This window comes from Haliotis rufescens, unplaced genomic scaffold, assembly GCF_023055435.1.
Source record: "Haliotis rufescens isolate VD_foot unplaced genomic scaffold, xgHalRufe1.0.p SCAF_2, whole genome shotgun sequence".
Classification (NCBI taxonomy): domain Eukaryota; kingdom Metazoa; phylum Mollusca; class Gastropoda; order Lepetellida; family Haliotidae; genus Haliotis; species Haliotis rufescens.
Window position 1 is genome coordinate 43,744,294 of NW_025963890.1, and position 7,832 is coordinate 43,752,125.

Genomic DNA, 7,832 nt, shown 5'->3' on the forward strand with positions numbered 1-7,832 from the left:
TAAGCCAAATAAAATTAATCTAGCTTTAAAAAAAGTAAGACATAACAAGGAAAGGAAAGGAACTTAAAGTAAAAAAAACAAAAATTTGCCTACCTGTTTTACCGATTGGTCATCGGTGGAGAGAAAATATCCGTAGACGGAATTCAATTCCGAGTTTGCCGAACTTCTCCGTGCATTCTAGGCCGAGATGCGGCGGCACGTGAGGAAGGACGGGGCACAGAAATTAAGCTTCGATCAGGTCATACAGTAGGTCCATCTCAGGTGACAAACACCAGCTAAGCAAAGTATTACAGCACACACGACAAATCCCAAACTCCAAATATATCACATCCTGACAATGAAACACAAAACACACAAGTTTCACAACACTCCGTTCAATCCCCATGGCCACCAGTCCATTACACATCGTCCGAATTGGTTTGCGATTATCCAAACACAAGCAACACATTCATAAATCAGTCATATTCCCAATTTGCCAGTGCCATGGGAGGGTTCATGCGTCGGGGTATTTTCCATAACTGTTCCATAAACTTCATGAACTTGTGTGACGTCATATATAAATCCGCACTTGATGGTTGACCTCGCCTTGGTGCATCGAGTCATGTTATATTTTTGTTCACTTTCCTGTTACCTATTTTTAAGATTTGATTAATCCCAAATATCGTTTGTCAAATTGTTCAGAGAATAAAATTTTGATGATGTTGACATATTTTCAGATTATGTTCTATATATATTCAAAGAACTATTTGTCTTTGCGTAACTGAGTATTAGTGGGGAAATGTATGTGACCGATTGCCGGCAAATACCAACAACATATCATTGTTGCAATGTTCTTCCGCGACACCAGATAACTTCAAATTTAAGCAAACATTGTTACGATATTATTAGGCGAGACCAATAAACTACAAAGTATGAAATTATAAAAACTGAATTGGGTTCTTTGAAGTGTGAACGATTTAAAAGCGCTGGTTAAACTGTGTGAACCTCCAGGCTTCCGAGGAGGTTCACACGAAAGTTTAACCAGCGCTTTTATATCCAAACTGACGGTCAATTCTTAAATATACCACTCGTTGCTCCTGGTATTTCGTGCACATGTCATGTTTCAGAAACCATGACCTAACAGAATAGATATATTAACTGTTCATATGGTTATTCCAGTCGTAAGCTACCGAATCTCTTACCATGGCGGTGTACGGGTCAAAACTAACTAACTTAATGCCGGTTTGTTTTGTGATGTCACAGGAGGTCTTTATGTAGAAATGTGTTGCATCGTGTTGGTTTCGTTGATGAGGGTGGTCTGTCTTTGTCTGGAGAACGAAGGTCGGTGGTTCGACCCCCGGCAACGCGATACCAAAACTCGTTAAGAGATGATGCTTGTTGCTACCCTGCCTGGCGGAATTAATAGGATAAAACAGGTACTGGTCGTCTAGGAATCAGAATACTGTTATACAATGAATTACAGACAGTGTACGTGATACTTTAATGAAAATAAAAGCGATAAAACCCTTTCCATAAAAATAAGAAATCTCTGCTATGTACGATTCTGACTTTATGACAAGCATGTGTTTATCTCAAACACATACAAAGGCAAGTCACCTGAAAAGTGATCGGTACTTTCAGCGTTGGACGCACCAAACCAAGCGTATGCGCGATCAAAGGGAAGCAACTCTCTAGTGTCGTAAAATATTATGTCATTGCAGTGAGATATATTAATAACTTTAATGAACACGTGAATGTTCGCTGACGGTGCATCAGTTTTCCGCCTGCCTCTATATACAAATGTCCCAATCCATCGTGTTGCGGTGCTTTGCAATCTTGACTTTTAAGCTCGCCAGACACCGTCATCGTCCTCAAAGGCTTGATATATCAATATCAATTACTCTATGCGCTCGGTTATGACACAAAAACGGTATTTGCTATCGAGCACATCTTCTCCCAGATATTTTAGAAGCAGTTGTTTTGCATTTGTAACAGTGACAATGACAGCCATTAGACAAATGGACAAGTCGATAACAATGAAAGACAGTTCAAACCGCCGTCAAACATAATTTACACTCAATCAAATATTGAAAGAAATATTCGTAATATATTGTAACACCATTCACCAGCTTCGTAAATAGTTACAAATGTTATAATTAGGATTACAGATAACATTTGTTGCATTTGACCACTTTTTATATGGCATTGTGCATTCATAGATGTATACATCATATCTCCGTTTTCAGATGAGATCAAAAAGTATCCTGTTTTAAGTGACAACACTTTTCCGCTTTCTCAACAAACAAGGACAAGTTATCGGATATGACAGAATTGTGTTATAATAAATGAAGCCAAGTTCGCAATCATAATAAGTAGTTTGTTCTAAATGTGACCTTCATGAACATGATAATTTCGGCGGATATTGGTTGACAACTCAATTGGCTTGAATTCATATCAGCTATGGAATATGGACAGCTGGTAATCTGACTTTACTGGGTGGTCAATTTTCTCCATCGAGACGCACAAAGCTATTTTCATCCAAAGTTCATAGTAACAATGCTTAAGTAGAAGGGACAAAACACAAAACAAATATGATTGTACGATCATTAGCATGTGTTTATAAATCACTACCAAGTTGTGATGTTACAAGGTGTTCGCGAAAAGGTGATGAACGTATCCGGTCCCGAAATTGGCACACTTCACAAACACACCCAAAGGTTTGTGAATTGTTCACCTGAAAAACCGGAACAGGTGGTACAAGTCAAATAGGGAACTGCAGCGGACATCATTATTGTCCCTGATCATTAGCATGTGTTTATTAATCACTACCAAGTAGTGATGATACAAGCTTAAGTTGTTCACAAAAAGGTGAACGTATCCTGTCCGTAATTGGAACACTTCACAAACACACCCAAAGGTTTGTGAATTGTTCACCTGAAAAACCGCAACAGATGGTACAAGACAAACTATGGAACTGCAGTGGACATCATTTTTGTCACAGATGCGTCAAATTTGGAAATGTCTCCACGTGTCAAACATAAACTTTACTGAAAGCTGTACTGTGGCAGATGTTGTTATATCCTTGATCAAACGACTTTTGACCAAGAGTCGTATGACGCTCTTTGAAAAGTCCCGATAGCACATTTATGAAATTCGTTTATTCTTCCGCGTCCTATTTTCATTTAGACGATTAAAGATATAACAAACAAATACAGGCAATGTCGAAATGCTGGCTAAATTATGAATGCAACAATACATGTTTTGAATCCTTTATAACAGCAGTTTCATGCAAATAGACAAGCAAGAAAAAGACAATTATTTTTATCCAGGCATTATGACATGTTTCAACAAGCAGGTTGAAGTAATTTCAAATGCCTGTCAATGAAATTCGAGATATACCATAATGCATAGCTTAAGTTTCCATGAAACATAAGGAAGTATCAGAATATGAACACACCGGTATAAAGTCCGTCATGAGTGAAAATTGTTGTAACCCCTTTTTGTGATAAATATTGTGGATATCTCCAAATATCTTAAAGTTCTGTGATCACCTCTAAGATGTTATGGAACATCTCCATAATATTATGACGTTATTTTTGCAACATGTATTACTGTCACGAGGCTGTACTCCAATGATCAGGTGTCATTAGACAAGAATAAAGTAATAATGAAACGTGGTAATAGGTTCCCAGGTTTATTTCATACAGCTAATTGTATCAATAGGCGACACTATAAAAGATCAAAATCCCAATCCATATGACAATGATCGCTGATGAAAAAATACACAAGCGGCTTAGCTAAGCAACTGTAATACAGTAATAAACTGAGAGTAGCTAAAGCAACACTTTGACAAGATAAAGACACGATGCCTAGACAACCAACTGAGTCGGTTTGCGACAAATTAACCCCTGAGTTAATCAACTCAACACTATAGCTAATGAGTGAGTAGCCTCGGCTGGGTTAAATAGGGGGAACTATACACAGAGGGAGTTTCCCTAAAATGTCCCTCGGACGTCTGAATACCAAACTAGTCTGATAGACTAAAGACTCAAGGAAATCAAGGATGATCAAGGAAATGCTAAAATTCCCCAAAAGCTTGACAATCAAGGAAAGGTTGATTATCCACGCATTGCCAGAAAAACGTAGCTCAATACAACCAGAGTAAGTCAGTACGAGATCAAAAGTGCCCCGTAATCGCTTATTCAGGAAACATGAGTTTCGAGCGACCACTCAGTAGCGAGCGGACCCGTAAAAGAGGCCTTACGAATACTGGGGGTAGAGACACATGATCTTGACAAAGGTATATAGTCTTGCTCGCGGACCTCGGAGAAGACAGTTAGTCTTGGACAGCTGGGGAATAAAATAGTCCCGGGCGCTTAGCCAAATTGTGGTTCTTAACATGGGAAAAACACGAATAGCAAACTTACTACTTTATCCATACGGAAAATTTAAGTATCAAAATATAACTCCAACGGCAAGGTTTCCACAAGAAATTTACAATTAGCTATGTGCAATTATAGAAGAGGCATAAACGATCATGAATAGATAAGAAATATCTGCAACGACATGGGTCTTCACCTGATGTTTGAACGTCATAGTCACAAAAACATTTTCAACGTATGAATAAGAAATATATATGAGATAACATACAGGTCAATACATGGTAAAACTGTGCCATTAAATCACATGATAATTAAATAGTCGGGTCACTAATTCTCTAACAAAGATGCAGTGACACTGTACAACGACGACCGCCGGACTTTGCCAAACGGTGTCGGAAGTTGGACGGTTGAAGCGAGGGGGCGGTGCTGTCATGCGACCGTGACTGTACTAGTTTTACGATCCGGAGACAATTACTAACATAAATAAATACAAAACAACATTTCAGTAATCATAAGAAAACGTTATACGAATACTACTATATCATAAGGAAGAACATACTGGAGATGGAACAATGCTTTCAAAAGAAGGCCTCGTACCTGTGCCACTTCTGCCTAATCCATTTGATATCTCGCAATAAAATATGTTTAAATCAATGCTTTTTTAAAAAGTAGTTTGTAAATTGCTACACTACTTAAATAAAATATATCTTCATCTGCTTCATGCTTATATCCGGTTCCTGGCATCTGAAGTGATGTTATCAAGATTATCTCGTCGTATCCTCGCAGTTTCCTATGTAGACAATCAATCGGCATGGTATACAACATCTAATTTACTGCGTGTTTGGCCTATTATACTTCTAGGCAGTAACAAATTTCATTTACACAGCATGTACATGTATACATATAATTAATATGACTCGACATGGACTTCAGTCATATATTCCGATGTTTCTTCGATCATGTAAGGGTACGCAACAAATACATCAAACAACAACTTAACAAAACAAAAGCGACAAAACCGTTTCCATTATCATGAGAAGTCTGTACTAAAAGCAGCGTCCGTTTTGTCTGGGACTTATACAGATAAAAATTTATGAGTCTTGTAAATTAAGGTATTATATTATTCACACGTCAAGATATTATTGGATATGACCATAGACCATAGAGACCATAGACGTATGATATGTCTGTTGCGATTAAGTCAATTGCCTATACGGAGTACTCTGGGCAGAAGAGAGGGTATTGATGATTCACAACACTTTTGTCGGCTATGTAACAATGGTTGTATTGAGGACGAAGTCCATTTTGTAATTGTCTGCCCGTTTTACGCAACATTAAGACAAAAGTATATTCCTGTAAGATTCTATAACAATCCATGTATTAAGACTTTTAGTAATCTCTTAAATAGCCAAAATGACTGTATACTCAGAAATGTAGCTAAGTATGTGAAGGAAGCCCTATTATTACGTACCCATTCCTAATATTATACCCTTAAGATTGTTTGCAATGTCAATTGCCTCAATTGTATATTACTATATATAACTGAAATGTACATGGGCCTATGGCCTCCCATACATGAATAAACACATTATTGGGACTGTTCCTACGTTTGTGGCATGCCGCTGCAGATAGACACGTACTATTATGTAGATTAATAAATTAGATATTCGAAATTATTTCAGCTTTATTGTTTGTTTATGGACATGAAAATGTTACATATACCCAGTGTGTTTATAGCACATACACAAACGAAACGAAAATATATGACGTGTGATGATGATTGGTACAAACACTCTTCCGCACGATGCGATTACAATGTGTCGTTATTGTGCTCTGCATTCAATAGACAGTGTTATGTGTCAATATAAAATAGCTTAGTGATAATTCGCAAAGAACAATTAAGAACGAAGCGTGGTTTATTTCATGATAAAACATGATTCTAGTCAGGGAGTCATCGTTATTTTAATACGGATAAATATTTTTTTAAAGCGTGTATATTTTACTAACATCGTTAAAGAGGCTGTACGTAATGTTGATATCTCATATAAGAAATAAACAACTCGTGGTCGTTGATTATCGTACAATAAAACATTGCAGGGAGAATAAACCACTCCCTGACGTTTCCCAATGTATGCTAAAACGCTCAAGGGTCTAAATGATCAGAAACAACGCTTCTGTCTGTATATATTCGTGTTTGGGAATTCCCAAGGAATGTGTATTATAATTAATAAGTAATTTCTTGAAAACTCGGTTTCGTGAAAAACGTGTACACCCATGAACGTCAATTTCGCGGTATGTGACCGACCTCTCGTCCAATGGAAAGCCGTATATCGTGTAAATCTCACGTGTATAACATATTGAAGGATAAACATGTAACCACAACGCACCTAACGCAAAGATTCCATTTTTTACTGTTTATAACACTGCCGCAACACAACCTTCTATTTCAGTGATAAAATGATGAGGTTGCTAATATGTCTACAGGTATGGACGTCCTTACTTAAGTTTGTCTTGACTATCGGTATGGGTTCGATTTTTAACAAGCCGGTGACTCCATTGAGGAGTGTGAGGAGGTGACTGCTTCCTGTAGCTCCGGATGTCTCACTGGGATGGCTTGCATTGATTTAACAGAGTGGTTTGACATTTGTGCACCGTGACGACCCTGTTATGACCGAAGAGCTATTTAAAAATCTCCACAATGGTGTATGTGAATGGTGAGTGAGTTGGGTTGAACGCTGTTTGAGCAGTATTCCAGCTATATCACTGCGTGTCCAAGGGACGCAACTCTTCTCTGCTCACCCCCATTGTTGAATGTTAGGTCCGGGCAAGTGTAATTTGAGTTCCGTAGCAGCTGGTAATGGCTACCTTGACAACCAATTTAATGTTATTTTGCTCAATCACTCAGATTTTTTTTTTGTATTTGCATATTACATTTATACATTTATGGAAATCTCTGCTGAGGAGTCAATATATACTGAAAGGTAAAAGTTATTTATGTTTGAAGTTATGGTCCTCCCTGATGACAGGGCTCATTTGCATACGGTAGGTGCGCTCCTTATATGGACTGCTGTTCGTTAGCATACCTCAGGCATTGTTCTTTCTATGTTACATAATTCCATACATAGCAGGAGAATGGTTATCTCCCAAAACCCCTACATCCCATTTCCCCTACAACCCAATTCCCCTACAATTAGTTAAAACAACACGCGGCATTTACCTGTCTGGCATTATGAACTCACCTAAAGGAGAGATTAAGGTCTGGAGTAGAGGTAGATTCTATACATGGGTGGAACGTTCACTGCCTGCCCTGGACTGTGGAATCAAGTGTACATCATCCATGTAAGACTCGGAGCCACGACCCATCCCCTCATCTTCGCCTTACTCCCCGACTTTCAGACAGACACCTACTCAAGACTCTTAAAAAATAAAGCTTCAGGCTACTCAAGGATGAAGTTCAACAGAGACTAAACA

At 38.2% G+C, this 7,832-nt stretch overlaps 1 protein-coding gene across 5 annotated transcripts in view; it reads left to right on the top strand.

The window, feature by feature from the left end:
* The window catches only part of LOC124153060, a 123,574-nt gene that overhangs the window by 62,522 nt on the left and 53,220 nt on the right, over window positions 1–7,832 (top strand). The window lies entirely within an intron of this gene.